The 15,425-nt window shown below is 44.1% G+C and overlaps 1 protein-coding gene across 8 annotated transcripts in view; it reads right to left on the reverse strand.

Annotated features, from left to right (window-relative positions):
• inpp4b (inositol polyphosphate-4-phosphatase type II B) overlaps window positions 1-15,425 on the reverse strand; it is a 384,743-nt gene that overhangs the window by 263,366 nt on the left and 105,952 nt on the right. Inside the window, exon 1 of one of the 8 annotated variants that reach the window (XM_082537629.1) lies at window positions 13,320-13,392. The exons of 5 other annotated variants lie outside the window; for them this stretch is intronic. The gene's annotated coding sequence lies outside the window, so the exon portion shown is untranslated. Of the gene's footprint in view, window positions 1-12,205; window positions 12,286-12,413; window positions 12,433-13,319; window positions 13,393-15,425 lie in introns of those variants that run through there. 2 more of the 8 variants (XM_082537631.1, XM_082537628.1) reach the window with 2 other exon arrangements.

Raw genomic sequence — 15,425 nt, forward strand, 5'->3', positions numbered from 1 at the left:
GTAATGATAAAATTTAAAAATAAAAATAAAAAAAGCATTGCACTTCTTTTATGGCCCTTTTTATGGTAGTTGATGATACAAAAAATGTCATAAAAAATTTGATCGTATCATTTATATACAGCAGTTTACCAGATTATTGGTGTAATGAGTCACATGGCATTTCCTGATATCATTCATCTTCTACTCTTTTTTAAAAAGTACTACAATACTGACAGAGATTACAGGGTTTTTTTTACAGAGTAAGCACTGCATAGTTGCTATATTTTATATACATTTGTTCAGAAGAATCATTTTAAACTAAACTTTCAGGTGTCATTGAGTGTTAGGCTCCAATATATCTCTCTCTGAGAAGGAAGCTTTGAGAGACTGCCCCATCTGGATGGAAGAGTTACACTTTTCAAGTCCAATGAAATTAAGAGTTTGGGGAGCCATGTTTGGTGTTGGCATCCTTCATGTTCCCCGTGCAATTGGTTGTTCTGTGTTGAAATTCAATTTAAGTTACACTGACTGCATTTTCCACATCCTCTGAGAATCAACGTATTCATTTATGTTCTCTGTAATGGACATTTGTGTATGATGTATTTGAGCTACCCTACTAAGCCCAGATGTAGAGGACATCCTGGGCTTTCCATTGATATCTCATGTGTTTGGGGGGCTTTTATTACCTCCAAAGAGGAAGAAAATAGAAAAAAGTTTAATGGGAAGATTCTCTTTTCCTCGGTTCTCAGGAGGATATCTTAAGCCAGGTATGTCAGGCATGTACAAGCTATGTACAAGGTTATTAAATGCTCTTTCTGGACTTCAGCTCAGCATTCAATCATATCATCCCGGAGATCCTGGTCCAGATACTGTCTCACCTGGGACTCTCCACCCCCATCTGCCTCTGGATCAAGGACTTCCTGACAAATAGACCACAGTCTGTCAGACTCGGCCCCCACCGGTCCAGCACCATCACACTCAGCACCGGGTCTCCACAAGGATGTGTTTTGAGTCCCCTCCTGTTTACGCTCTACACATCCGACTGCTCCCCTACCCATCTCTCAAACACCATCATAAAGTTCGTGGATGACACCACAGTGGTTGGACTCATCTCAAGGGGGGATGAGTCGGACTACAGAGATGAGGTCAACAGACTGACTGAGTGGTGTTCAGTTAACAACCTCCAACTGAACACCACGAAAACTAAAGAACTTATCTTGGACTTCAGGAAGGGCAGAGTAGACCCGGCCCCACTTTACATTCACGGGAACTGTGCAGAGAGGGTACACTCCATGAGGTTTCTGGGCGTGCAGATCTCTGATGACCTCTCCTGGACTGCAAATACCACGGCGGTGGTTAAAAAGGCCCAGCAGCGTCTCCACTTTCTGAGAGTGCTCAGGAGGAACAACCTGGAGGAGAGGCTGCTGGTGACATTTTACAGAGCCACCATAGAGAGCATCCTAACGTACGGCATAACAACATGGTATGCAAGGTGCTCAGCTGCGGACAGGAAAGTACTGCAGAGGGTCATCAACACAGCCCAGAAGATCACTGGCTGCTCTCTGCCCAGCCTGGAGGTCACTGCAAACTCTCGGTACCTCAGCAGAGCTGGCAATATCATCAAGGACCACTCTCACCCCAGCAACCAACTGTTTGAACTATTACCGTCAGGCCGACGGTACAGGTCACATAAAACCAGGACAAACAGATTCAGGGATAGCTTCTTTCCCAGAGCTACCACCGTAGTAAATAAGCACAAAAACAATTGAACCTATTCCATACCGTCACTGTCATTATATTATGCTGCTATTCATACTGTCATTATATTAATGCTGCTATTCATACTGTCATTATATTAATGCTGCTATCCTGTATATATTGTACATACTATTGTCTGAGTACTTACGATTGTTTTTTTGTACTTTTTATATTTTACATTTATATTTATTATTGAAACTTGCACCAAGGGAGTGGCACTCCAATTTCGTTGTACTCTGTACAATGACAATAAAGGCTATTCTATTACATATAGTCCTGGCTAACACAAAGGAGAGGTATTTTTGTGATTTTACTTACATTTCTGACAGTGGTTAAACTCAGTGGTAAAAGACAGTTCAGAACCTGAAGATGTTAAAGCATGGTTGTAGGCTTTGTCGATTGTGGGAGGATGATAGTTCCTTACATGGAATCTGGATTTCATCTCTTCCAGCCAGAGGGTTCAATCTATCAAAGCTTCTGTCTCCAAGACAGATGTATTGGATTTCAACATTCAGCGCAATGACACCTGCTGAGCCAAACGATTAGTTTAAAATGTTTCCTCTGAACAAGTTGACATGAAATATACAAATACAGAATGCTTACTACAAAACTTGTAACCTCACATTACTGAATTATGCTGCTTTGTTTTTGATATTTGTGAAATTGTTTTAAAAAAGATACATATGGGACAAGGAATAGACGTGATTTGTGACTCTTTTAACAAATCAGGTGACAAACTCCAAAAGTGTGTTTGTTGACAAAGATAGAATAATCTTTTGAAACCTCAAATTATAAGTGAAAACTGTGAATTACCAATGCAATTTGGTGTCTTCCACAGAAACTACAGGGAAGCAATCTAGTCACAGTAAAGCAAAACACAAGAGGTTTTCAGTGTAGGCCCATATACCTCCTTCCAACCAGGTTCACCTTGTGATTGCCAGAAACCTCCAGGAACCACTCGCCAACTGGTTAAGATATAAACGTTTTTCTCTAACGAGCTTTAGTTCGATGGGGTCGCAGGCCAGTCTCTAGGTCTGTGTGACTGAGAGCTTCCCTCTTGTTTTTTTCTTCTTTGATGTTAGTCTTACTTTTAGGTACATTTCAACATTATATTACTGGCTCAGAAAGACTGATGGCTCCTTTTTGATGTGCCATCTTGGCATGTCCACCAACTTCCTGCCAACTTCCTGTCAGGAACAAAAGCAGATTTGAAAAAGAAAGGAACCCTTAAGACATCCACATTTAAGGTGTCAAGGTGCCCTCTCCTTGAAGTATTTGAACCTCTGATTTAGTCTGATGTCATCCCACTAAGGATAATTTCCAAACATCCCTCTGGTACAGACACGATCAAAGAGAATTTCTTTGTCTTCAGTTCAGACAGATTTAACAGCATGTGGTTTCATTCTCGTCACCTCCTCAATAGCCCCCTGGGGGAGCCGTGATGTAGGATAATGTAAACTGTGCAATGGACCTAATCCAATGTTTTTTCAATTGGGCCAAGGGTTTGAAAAATAATAATGAACAGTGCTCTCGCCAGCCTGATGGTGCAGTGACCATGTCGTATTCAATCTGTCCAGCGGTAGAGTGAAACCTCATAAGCATACAGTATCTTCTCTAAAATCATGCAGATGGAGGGTAAGCTGACAGTAGGTGCATGTCTGGGTTTCTACATGTCCTGTCACAGAATGTGGTTAATATGTAAGCATGTCACTATGGTTAAAGTAAACTGATGGACCGCAGAGCTGTACTGATCCTTAACTGGTGTGCCTTAAAATTTTAAAGTTTGTTATGGTCCTAGGGTTTTGTGCTGTTCTTGAGTATTTAATTATTAGTTCATACATGAGTTCTGGGGTTTGTTTTGTTTCCACTTGGGGTCTTTTATGCTTAGGCTTCAGTTCATATGATATTTTTCACTTCCGGTTCTTCTAACAACAATTACAGTGACAAGTTCTCGGTTGTTGTTTTTTTTGTAAAATTGGTGATTTTTTTACCCTCTTTTTGTTATTGTAGCATCACCAGTGTCTCTTTAACATTTTTTTTCCATCCATCCATCCATCCTCTTCTGAATATCCAGTTGAGGGTCGTGGGGTGCTGGAGCCTATCCTAGCTACTAATTAATACAGTTAAAACAGTTAGTGCCTCAGGTGGAGGAGTTTAAGTATCCCTGGGTCTTGTTCACAAGTAAGTGGAAAGCATAACACAAGATTGGCAGATGGATTGGGGCGGGTGCTCTAAGATCTGTTGTGGTAAAGTGTATTGAAATGTGTATTAAAAGTAAAGCTGTCGATTTACTGGCCAATCAGCGTTCCTACACTCTCCTATGGTCATGAGCTCTGAGTAGTGACAGAAAGAATGAGGTTGTGAAAGCGGCAGAAATGAGTTTCTTTCGAAGATTGGCTGAGACTTTCCTTAGAGATAGTGTGAGGATTCGGTCATTCGAGAGAGAATCAGAGTAGAGGAGATTTCTACTCCTCCACATCAAAAGGAGCCAGTCCAGGATGCCTGCTGGACGCCTCCTAGATAAGGTATTCTGGGTGTGTACCAGGAGGAAGCCCGAAGCAGATCCAGGAATCACTGGAGAGATTATGTCTCTCGGGATGAGCTGGAAGAAGTGGCTGGGGTGAGAGAAGTCTGGGCTTCTACGCTCTGTCTGTTGCCCCCTCGAACCAAACGTGGATGGATAGATGGATGGATGGATGATTGAAAATGATGCAAATGATGTGTAAAAATCTGTGATGTGTATGATTCAAAGCTGGGTTACTGGTGTGAATGGCGAACTGGCTCCAACCACCTAATGCAGACTTTTCTTACTTTTATAAAAGTGAAAAACATTCATGTTGTGTTGATGCGCATCAATTGGTACATATGAGAGTGGACTGATGAAAATAATGTTGGAAAACTCCAGTTGTGGAAGATCAAAAATTCAAATTGTCATCCAGAAACACACATCAGTACATTAAAGATCATGACTAAATCATGAGCTGCTGTAAGACTGGTTGTGTAGTCCTTCCCTTCCTTTGTCAAAGTGTCTGTTTTAGCTCCCTGTCTTGGTTTGCTCACCTTTTTTTTTGTTTACTGGGACATATTTTTATACTCGTGAAATATGTTTGTGTAACTTTCTGGACTTAATATGTGCAGAAATATTGAAAACAGCTATTAAAGCAAATTTTATTCAGCCTTTAGCCTCCTGCATTTCAGCCCTAACCTCTACCCTCCACACACTCTGACAAAGTTATCATCATAAACACTAATTCTTTGTCTGCCAATAATGAAAACAACTGCAGTTAATGAGCAAAAGCGACTCCTTAATTAAAGGAAAATCTTGTGCACAATTACAGAGACATACACTCTCATACTGTGTAAAGAAAGAGGAGGAGGGTTCAGCTCACACAATCTATTAAATGCTTACTCTCTTTTAATATTACATTATGCAAATGTGTGACAGTCCAACCCTAAAACATGCCGTTCTGTGTAATGAATTACATTTAAATGCTTTACTAATGAGCTTTAAAAACTGTTACAGCTACATTTCTGATGTCCCATGAGACATTCTCATTAGTTTCATTAAGCTTACTTTAGTGTATGCCAATAGCCTCCCAACAAAAGCTTGTTATCAGCCTGCAACACACTATACAAATGAAACTGTGAATTTCCTGTGAGTAATGCCTGTTCTGTCTACTGCTAGCTCTGCTTAGAAATGACTGGGATGAAACGGGAAGCTCACTGGAGACTGTGATGATTATAATGAATGTAAATTGACACACCACCAGAGAAAATATGGTCTATGGAGAGGAAAACTCATTACAGTTTAGGACACATGGCATTACAAGAGCAAGTCATCAAATTTCACAATCCACTTATTCGTTATTGTTTTTCAAAGGACGGGCAGGCTATGAATCCAAGAGTTTAGTAGAGTGGACTCGGAAAAATAAAACCGAGCTGCAAAAGGTGCTTGTTTTTGTTCATGTGGGTTTGCTCATGGAGCATGAAACCGCTGAAGCATGAGGGGATTTGCAGGAGCTGTTACAATTGCAACACCACAGGGACCGTGGTATGTTGATGTTCCCATGGACAACCATGATGTGAATGCTTACACCTGGGATTTTGCAGCATTTCACATGTAATGATGGTGAGAAAAATGGAGAAATGGCAATTAATCACTATCCTTATCTTATGGGATCTCAAGTGTGAGAGTCTGGCTCCTGTTATAAACCTGAGTGAATCTTTAAAAGAGACCACAACAAGCTAGAAAGATAGGAATGACCTGACATACAGATTCAATAAAAAGCATCAGTGATTTGTCTTTGTCCTGTCTTCTTTCACGCCTTCATCTCCTGAAGCCTGCACTGTTATACCTACCATGCATTCAAGCGGAAAATTTAAAAGTCTGTCAATAGAGCAATGCTCAGCACTGGTGGGCTTATCCTTATATATCCATGAGTGTGGAGACAAAGTCAATAAAAAGATCTGAAACTTGCCAGCTATATTACCTATATTATCTGTTTGTTTCATTATGCAGTTCAGATTTGGGACTGGGAATACATTTGACCTTAAAGATGATTAGAGCTGCAAAGAATTATATTAATTCATCAGTTAATCTGAATAAATTATAAATACATAAATTCTTCTTTTACGATGGGAACAAGTTAAACCACCTAATTCCATTTTGAATTCAAAGAGTGAAACTTTGAAATGTACTTCAGTTCAGCTCATATAATGTAGAGTCTAGAACATTGCAGTGAAAACCAACAATCCTCTCAACACAGATGAGGTCACAGTATGTGTGCTGGAAGGGGGGTGCCTTTCAAACAGGAAGACACCACTTCCATGTGCAAGTGCAAAGACCAGTTGAGTTGTAGGGAGGGGAACACGAAGGAAGAAAAAAAAAAAACATACAGATATAAATGGGTTGGTCCAAGTACTTTATACATGTGCCTTATTCACCCATTTCTATCCAAGCACTTCTTTGCTTTCTATTTAACGTTCACACACCAATGATCACATCAGAGAGAAACTTAAAGTTCAGTATGTTGCCCAAGGATACTTTCGTATGTAGTTCGGAGCAGCTATTGACCACCAGCCTCTCAATTGGTATATTACCTGCTTGGCCTCCTGAGCTACAGCCACTCCAACAAAAAGTCAGACAACCCAACCACTTTGTGTGTTCAGTCCATTTAATGGACGCTTTTAGGTGAAATCAGCCAAATCAAGTGGACAACCACCACTGGCAGAGCATGTGCAGCACTGATCAGCGCTGACAACATAATTATGAATAAATCATATGAAAATACTATCGCTCTTTATAAACATATGTTCAGAGAAGCTGTTGCATGGCTAACTGAGGAATATCATTTGGTGCAAAACTTCAACCTGGACTCTAATTATTGGAAGGCAGATGCACTTTTAAAAACAAAACTAATTATGACATACGTTGCACTTCTCTTGCACACAAAGACTTCTAGTCTCTGATTGCTATTTTTTCTTTTATGTGCGACATGTGAACAAATGGAACTTTTTTGCATTGTTTTAATTCCATATCACATTTACTGTCATTCTTCTACAAAGCAGGTTGAAGAATCTTCTCTTTGTTTCTTTATTTGATCAAACAGCATTTTGCTGTAGATTAGTTTTACTGTAGTGCGCCTTTTTTTCCCTCCAGCTTCTCTGTTTCCACAGCACTGGATGCAGATAAAGCACTCTTTTTTTTTTTAATCTTTAGGTTCCTTTGATTTGTTAATTGCAAGCCAGATGGCAAGTGCTGAAATCTCAGTTCATTGAATAGAAACAGACAGAGAATGAGGACTGAGCCTTTCATGGTATTTGAGATGTGAAAAGTGTAGGTAGGCTAAGCAAAGGCTGGCCAATAAGCTTACCGGCTTGTCTGATTCGGAGCATTTCTGCTTTTGATGGACATGTTTGCAATCCTTGAAGCAAGAGTAATACCATCTCTGGGCAGCTCTGCTTACCCCCTGTTCTCTCTGAGGCTTAGAAATCCATGAAGCTCCTTGACCAGCACAATAAAGACCCCTCCAGCATGTCATGGATATATTCCCCAGCATACCTCCCAGTGGGCTTCTTCACTAAGTGTCTTTCCAATTCAACCGGCTGCTGTCGATACAAGGGAGATTCTGACTTTTAGATTTAGAGTTCGGGACCAGTGAGCTGCTTCACAGAGAGTGAGTTCCATAACCCTGGGGACAATGTGATGTGGTCCTTACACCTACTGGTACATTTCACCAGCAGTCAATCATTCCTATTCACTGAGCACCACACATGAAAATCCATGAGCCATTCTGGGGGCAGCCCTGGCCAGTACTCTATAATTTTCCAGGCTACAACACACCATCCAGCAACCTCACGCTACTGGCTAAAAAAAAAACACTGACTGAGGATTTAGCTTATAACATATTGCACAACGAAAGCTTGGAAGTAACCTGGAAACTAATCATGAGATGAGATGCATCAGGATATATTTTAATCAAAGAATAAGAATGTTCAGACTGCTGATTTATTTTCCATCAACAACAAATCATAATGTTAGACATTAAAGAAAAAAGGAAAAGACCCCCCCCCCATTCAAACCCAAACGTCTTTAACTGCATTACAGTGTCTTATGCTCCAATATTCTGTTTGTTACGCTACACTATGCTGTGTTTGTCCTCTTCTTCTCTCTAAAGTGTTGATGTAAATTTGCAGAAATGCAGTAGGGTTTGTAACTATGAGAGAAATCCCCGGTAGCAAGTGCTGTGCCGAAAAAGCTTCAATTTCACTCTCTCTGTGCAGGTCGCATTCATCACCACATCACCCACTCTGATGTCCACACTTTTTTCTATTACATGCCTAACTGGTGCTTTGTGACAGAGCGGGCCTTCAGTTGTGCTGTAATTTTTCAGTTGCTGTCAGTTAGCCTGGCTTTTATCATACAGTACGGTATTAACAAATTGCATTTCCCCAAAGCTTGACTATGCAATTTACCTGACTTACGTAAGCCGAGAACACGTGGATCCACCTGTGAGGAGTGTGAATGCGTTTTCTGTTTTTTTAATGTTTTGGTTAATGGACACCTAGGATGAAACACTGTTAGGGAGTTCTTGCTTATTAAAAAACAAACAAACAAACAAGCGAAATGATACAAAGACATGACAGCACCTCTTACGCTCTGACCCTTGCTATTCTTACACTTCTTATCAACATAACAAAGAATGTCAACTGGACAAAATAAGGTTGACATGACAAAGAGAAGGGGGAAAAAAAATCAATAAAAAACTATTTTGGAAGTAAAACTGTGTTTCTGCCTAAGGGGAAACAATGAGTTTGTTTTCAATCAAGAGAAATCCCCACTCTGTCCTGCACTTGCTTTCCCTCTGCCTCTCCATTCTTCTTGGTCAAACACACACTGAAGGACCACTGTTTCTGGAGGGCAAGAAATCCTATTACTTTTGAAACCACCTCGGTGGCACCAAATAATAGCCCAGCTGGGTGCTTGATTGCTCTGACAACTGGCACTGATACAGAGGTAACTAGTCATTCTACTGTATGTGTTGCTGAAACTTTCCCTTTAGGGCTGAAGAATATGTTTTTGCACTGCCCCATGCAGTTCCTATGATGCATTCACCGGTAGCTGTCGCTTACAAATGATTAGCATTCATATACTGTAGACCAAAGACAGCTTGAGTTGCGACTCAAAGTAAATGTAAAAATGGCATATTGTGATATAAAAAAATATCTATAATAGATGATTTATTAGAAGTGTGCAGTAAAGTAAAGCTTGTTTGTTTAAAGTTGACTGATGGATGTAAGTTAAAATAAGAGTGATAATTAGTTTCCAGTAGGCAACGCTTATCTGTTGTTAAGTTAAACAACAAAACAACAACCCAAGAGATGCACTCTATATCTTTTGCATTTCTTTTCTCATTACCGTTGTCTCCCATTACTGGTATCCTTTTCGTGTCTCAACTCTTCACTCTTCACTTGCTTTTCTGTGAAAGCAACACTATAAAAGGTCCTGCTCAGCCTGACTCAGCCTGAAGGCCAAGGGACTGTACGGCTCCCTTGACAAAGTGAGTCTGCTCACTTCCTAATGACTCCTCCACCACAGGCAGATCCAAGGTGAGAAATAATAGGAAGGGAATAGCCAGTGGAGGGGAAGCACCTGTAAGTTTTGTTAGACTGGACAGTGAATTTGGTGAACTATACAGCTGTTTCTATCCGAGTCGGTAAAAGCACCATATAATGAGTCTGTAAATAGAGTTAGATAATGTAGCTCTTTCCGCCCTTTTCAAGCTCTCTGGGGCTTGATGTCTTTCCCAATTTCTCTCAGAGTAACTCTCTCTTCCTGTCTCTTTCTCTCACACACAAACAATCAGCAATAAACATCAAGGACAGTACATAACTCTAATCAATAGAATTCCCCCATTAGTGCTGCTACCTACAGATGACCAGATCCTAATTTCATCATGAAGCTCACTCAGAGAGCTAACATCAAATTTTATGTCATCATAGCACAACCTTTATGTTAGACTTTGATGAACTACTGTAGCACATTGATTCTGTTATTATTCTGTTGTAGATTTGCTGCTCTGTTTGGGATCATTGTCCTGTTGCGTGACCTAGTTTAGGCCAGGTTTAAGCTGTTGGACAGACAGCCCACTATGAAAATAGTAACCACAGCCCTAATTACCAGATTTGGCACCCTGCAACTTTTGGAGATGTCATGGTGTGTGCTTTGGCAGGCAGGAGGTTGGACGCAAATGCAGGAATCGTATGCAGAATGAAAGTTAAAGCGGCAGCTTTTGTTGCTGAAAAAACTTTTAGAAGAAATAAACTTCACAAAAAACAAACTAAAACCTAAAACATGAAAACCAGAAACTAAACTGGACTAAAGAAACTAAATACTAACCATAAACTAGAAAAACAAACCAGTAACTAAAAACTTCATAATGCTGCCAAAGGGAGGAAAAATAGCACAGTGACGGTACAACACAACAACTAACAGAGAAAAACACAGGGCTTAAATGCACCAGGGAGTAACGAGGGAATGGAAATCAGGAGGGACGCACAGCTGGGGTTAATCGAGGCACAGGAAGCAAAGCATGATACACTGACATAGGACACAGATTGTCAAAGTAAAACAGGAAACACGATGCAAAGACAGACTCAGAGATACAGGCTTCACACTGAGATTGTCAGGATCTGACGGCGCCATGACCGGTCGACCTGCCAGTGTGTGTATATCTGTGTGCGTGTGTATGTGTCTCTCCTATCGCCCTGTCTTCCCCTCCGGCTCTGCTGTGATGTGTTAGGAGGTAACCTAGCAACAGGCTACCTCCGACCCGGAAGTGCTGTCGCCCGGAGCTGCCGCACCTGCAGTCAATCCACCAGCTGCTGCCAATCAACTACCATCTTCAGCAGGGCTACTTAATGGTGTGGCTGAGCGACAGACAGCGCTGGAGTATTGCACTAAGCCTGGTAGTATGTCTGTGAAGGGTCTCAGTCATCCAGGTCATCGTAGTCAAAGGAGCTTGCAAAGAAAAGCGTCTGGACTTCTTTAAGTTATTTGAAGACGTTTCACCTCTCATCCGAGAAGTTTCTTCAGTTCTAAGGTCAAATGGTGGAGAGTCCCAGATATAAACCTAGTGGGAGTATCCCCCCCACAGAGGGACAAAAGGATCCCCTGATAATCTATAATCCATCTATAATCCAGTTTTGAGATCCCTTCCCAGACGCCTTAACGCCCACTCACATCCTGGGCCATCTGACCTCAGGAATTCGCATGATAAGGTGGGGCCAGGTTTCACAATGAACACACCCGAAACTCTGGCTGATTGGGACCCACACCCAGTTTCACACCTTGGCTCAGGCGATTAGAGGATCATCAGGGGGTCCTTTTGTCCCTCTGTGGGGGGTCACTCCCACTAGGTTTATATCTGGGACTCTCCACCATTTGACCTTAGAACTGAAGAAGCGTCTCGGATGAGAGGTGAAACGTCTTCAAGCAACTTAAAGAAGCCTGGTAGTGTTTTCGAGTCGCTAACGTTATTGAAGTGCTGTCTGATCTTCGTACTCATTCTGCTGTCGTGTGTGTGTGTTCACCCAGGGATTGACGGAGGATTTACGGACACTAAGGAAGCACTTGGAGGAGAGACGGGCACTCACTACCACGCACGGGCTTACACGGAAGGAGGGACGCACTATCACCATTGTTGCACATTTGAACTGTTGTCACCTTGCTGCACTGTAAATAAATGCACTGTCATTATTTCTGAGCTCCGCGCCTGAGTCCACTCTTCAACAACCGTGACAGAATACTCCAGCCAGCCATGAACTCAGCGGACTCAAACCCAGTTCAGCAAGAGCTCTCTGTTCAGGGCGAAGTTTTGGACCGCCATGAGAGCATGATGAAACACATCATGACGGAACAAACAGCGATGCGACAGGTGCTTGCAAACATTCAATGTATGTTACTCACCGCGCCCGGCACCTCAGCTAAAAATCCACAACCCACTCCATCAGTAAGTGTGGCTGCAGCTTGCCCACTACCCCCTTCGCCTCCACCACCTCCACCTAGGCGAGAACATACATTACCGGTTCCGGAGAAGTTTGATGGAGATATAACAAAGAGTCGAGGCTTTCTGATGCAGTGTTCATTGATTTTCAGACAACAGACACAGGCTTACGGCTCAGATTGTGTGAAGATCACGCTTATGGTGGAATTGATGACTGGCCGGGCGCTGCAATGGGCACAAGCCGTTTTAAATGTTCAACCGAATATCTCCTACCAGGATTTTCTGACCAAGTTCCGCTGTGTGTTTGATAAAGGAACGGATGTAGATGGCGCTGCTAATCGTTTGTTTACCCTAAAGCAGGGACGTAAGAGTGTCGCGGATTTCTCCATTGACTTTTGGATCCTGGCCGAGGAGACGGGCTGGGCAGAAAACGCACTCCGGGGAGCCTTCCTGAACTGCCTAAACGAAGAACTCAAACGTGAGTTAGCTACGAAAGAGCTACCTAAACCCCTTAGCGCTTTGATTAATATGTGCATTCAACTGGATAATCATATGAGAGAGTTTGTTAGACAGGCAGGTGAAGGACGACGGCTGGCAGGGGGCGCCGATGCGCCTACCGGGTTGCTTCCTTCTCACTGGCGAGAGGAAGAAGAAGACCCAGCGGAGGATGAGGAACAGCCGATGCAGCTGGGCCGGGCTCGGTTCGGTGCTTCGCATCGGAGGAGAAGACAGTGCACGGGTGAGTGCTTCGTGTGTGGGAAAAGGGGACACTGGGCTGATACCTGTCCGAAGCGAGTAAAAGACTCCGCCCGCCAGTAGCTGTGGGGATACTGGCGGGTGCTACGGCTAACTCTGTTCCCCATCTCAGTTGTCCGGCCAAGCTGATTTTTCATTCCCTTACTCACCCGTGTAGCGCGCTGATTGACTCTGGAGCTGAGCAGAGTTTTTTTTGGATGAATCACTAGCTCATAAATTAGTCGTACCCATTGTTCCTCTCCCTGAACCTCTCCAGGTTTCGGCTCTTGACGGCAGCCCTCTGACTACGGTCACTCACCGCACTCGAACCATCACACTCACCCTCTCTGGCAATCACTCGGAGCAGCTCAGTTTGTTTCTTTTTAAATCTCCTGATGCTCCCCTTGTGTTGGGCTATCCCTGGCTGCAACAACATAATCCGCAGATCGACTGGGCCACGGGCCGTATTTCGGGGTGGAGCGGTCAGAGTCACGCTTTGTGCTTGCGCTCCGCGACTTTTGGTGCGACGGTCGCTGGCTCCGCGGAGCCTGTTGCGCCTCCTGATTTGTCTGGTGTTCCGCCTGAGTATCATGACCTGGCCCAGGTTTTTAGCAAAGACAAAGCCTCCTCGCTTCCGCCCCATCGCCCGTACGACTGTGGCATTGATTTGATTCCCGGCGCTCCCTTGCCCACCAGTCGGCTTTATAACATCTCCAAGCCCGAGCGGGAGTTGATGGAACGGTACATTAATGACTCCTTGGCGGCCGGCATCATTCGACCCTCCATTTCCCCTTTGGGCGCGGGATTTTTCTTTGTGGCGAAGAAGGACAAGTCGCTCCGGCCATGTATTGATTTCCGGGGTTTGAATAAGATCACGATCAAGAACAAGTACCCCTTGCCCTTGCTGGCATCCGCCTTTGAGCTCCTCCAGGGCGCCACGGTTTTTTCCAAATTGGACCTCGCAATGCTTACCACCTGGTGCGGATTCGTGAAGGGGATGAATGGAAAACAGCGTTCAACACTCACCTTGGACATTTCGAGTACCTGGTGATGCCTTTTGGGCTCACCAATGCCCCTGCTGTTTTCCAGGCTATGATTAATGATGTGCTGCATGATCTCCTTAACCACTGTGTTTTTGTCTACCTAGACAACATCCTTGTGTTTTCCCGGAGCCCAGCAGAACATGTGGAGCATGTGAGGCTCGTACTGCAGCGCTTATTGGAGAATCGCCTGTTTGTGAAGGCTGAGAAATGTGAGTTCCATGTTCCAACTGTGTCTTTCCTGGGCTTTGTGGTGGAACAGGGGCGGCTGCGTGCGGACCCAGCTAAGGTCAAGGCGGTGGTTGAGTGGCCAGTGCCCAAGAATGTTCATTGGCCCATTTCCTGTCCAAACTGTGTTGAATCCAGTGACGGTTCGGTTGAGCCTGCCTCGTAACATGCGAACTCACAATGTTTTTCATGTCTCGCAGGTGAGGCCTGTTCGGACTAGCCCGCTGTGCCCGCCTCCCGGGCCCCCGCCACCCGCCCGGATTATCGACGGAGCCCCGGCATACTCCATCACCCGCATTATGGATGCCCGGCGCCGCGGTAGGGGCTTTCAGTTTTTGGTGGATTGGGACGGGTATGGTCTGGAAGAGCGTTCCTGGGTGCCGCGGTCTGCAATTCTCGATGACGCCATGGTGAGAGAATTCCGCCGCCGGCACCCTGACAAGTTTGGTAGGTCGCCGGGTGGCTCCCATTAGAGGGGGGATACTGTCAGGATCTGACGGCGCCCTGACCGGTCGATCTGCCAGTGTGTGTATATCTGTGTGCGTGTGTATGTGTCTCTCCTACCGCCCTGTCTTCCCCTCCGGCTCCGCTGTGATGTGTTAGGAGGTAACCTAGCAACAGGCTACCTCCGACCCGGAAGTGCTGTCGCCCGGAGCTGCCGCACCTGCAGTCAATCCACCAGCTGCTGCCAATCAACTACCATCTTCAGCAGGGCTACTTAATGGTGTGGCTGAGCGACAGACAGCGCTGGAGTATTGCACTAAGCCTGGTAGTATGTCTGTGAAGGGTCTCAGTCATCCAGGTCATCGTAGTCAAAGGAGCTTGCAAAGAAAAGCGTCTGGACTTCTTTAAGTTATTTGAAGACGTTTCACCTCTCATCCGAGAAGTTTCTTCAGTTCTAAGGTCAAATGGTGGAGAGTCCCAGATATAAACCTAGTGGGAGTATCCCCCCCACAGAGGGACAAAAGGATCCCCTGATAATCTATAATCCATCTATAATCCAGTTTTGAGATCCCTTCCCAGACGCCTTAACGCCCACTCACATCCTGGGCCATCTGACCTCAGGAATTCGCATGATAAGGTGGGGCCAGGTTTCACAATGAACACACCCGAAACTCTGGCTGATTGGGACCCACACCCAGTTTCACACCTTGGCTCAGGCGATTAGAGGATCATCAGG

The sequence above is a fragment of the Aulonocara stuartgranti genome (assembly GCF_965226115.1).
Source record: "Aulonocara stuartgranti genome assembly, chromosome: 6".
NCBI classification, from domain to species: Eukaryota; Metazoa; Chordata; class Actinopteri; order Cichliformes; family Cichlidae; genus Aulonocara; species Aulonocara stuartgranti.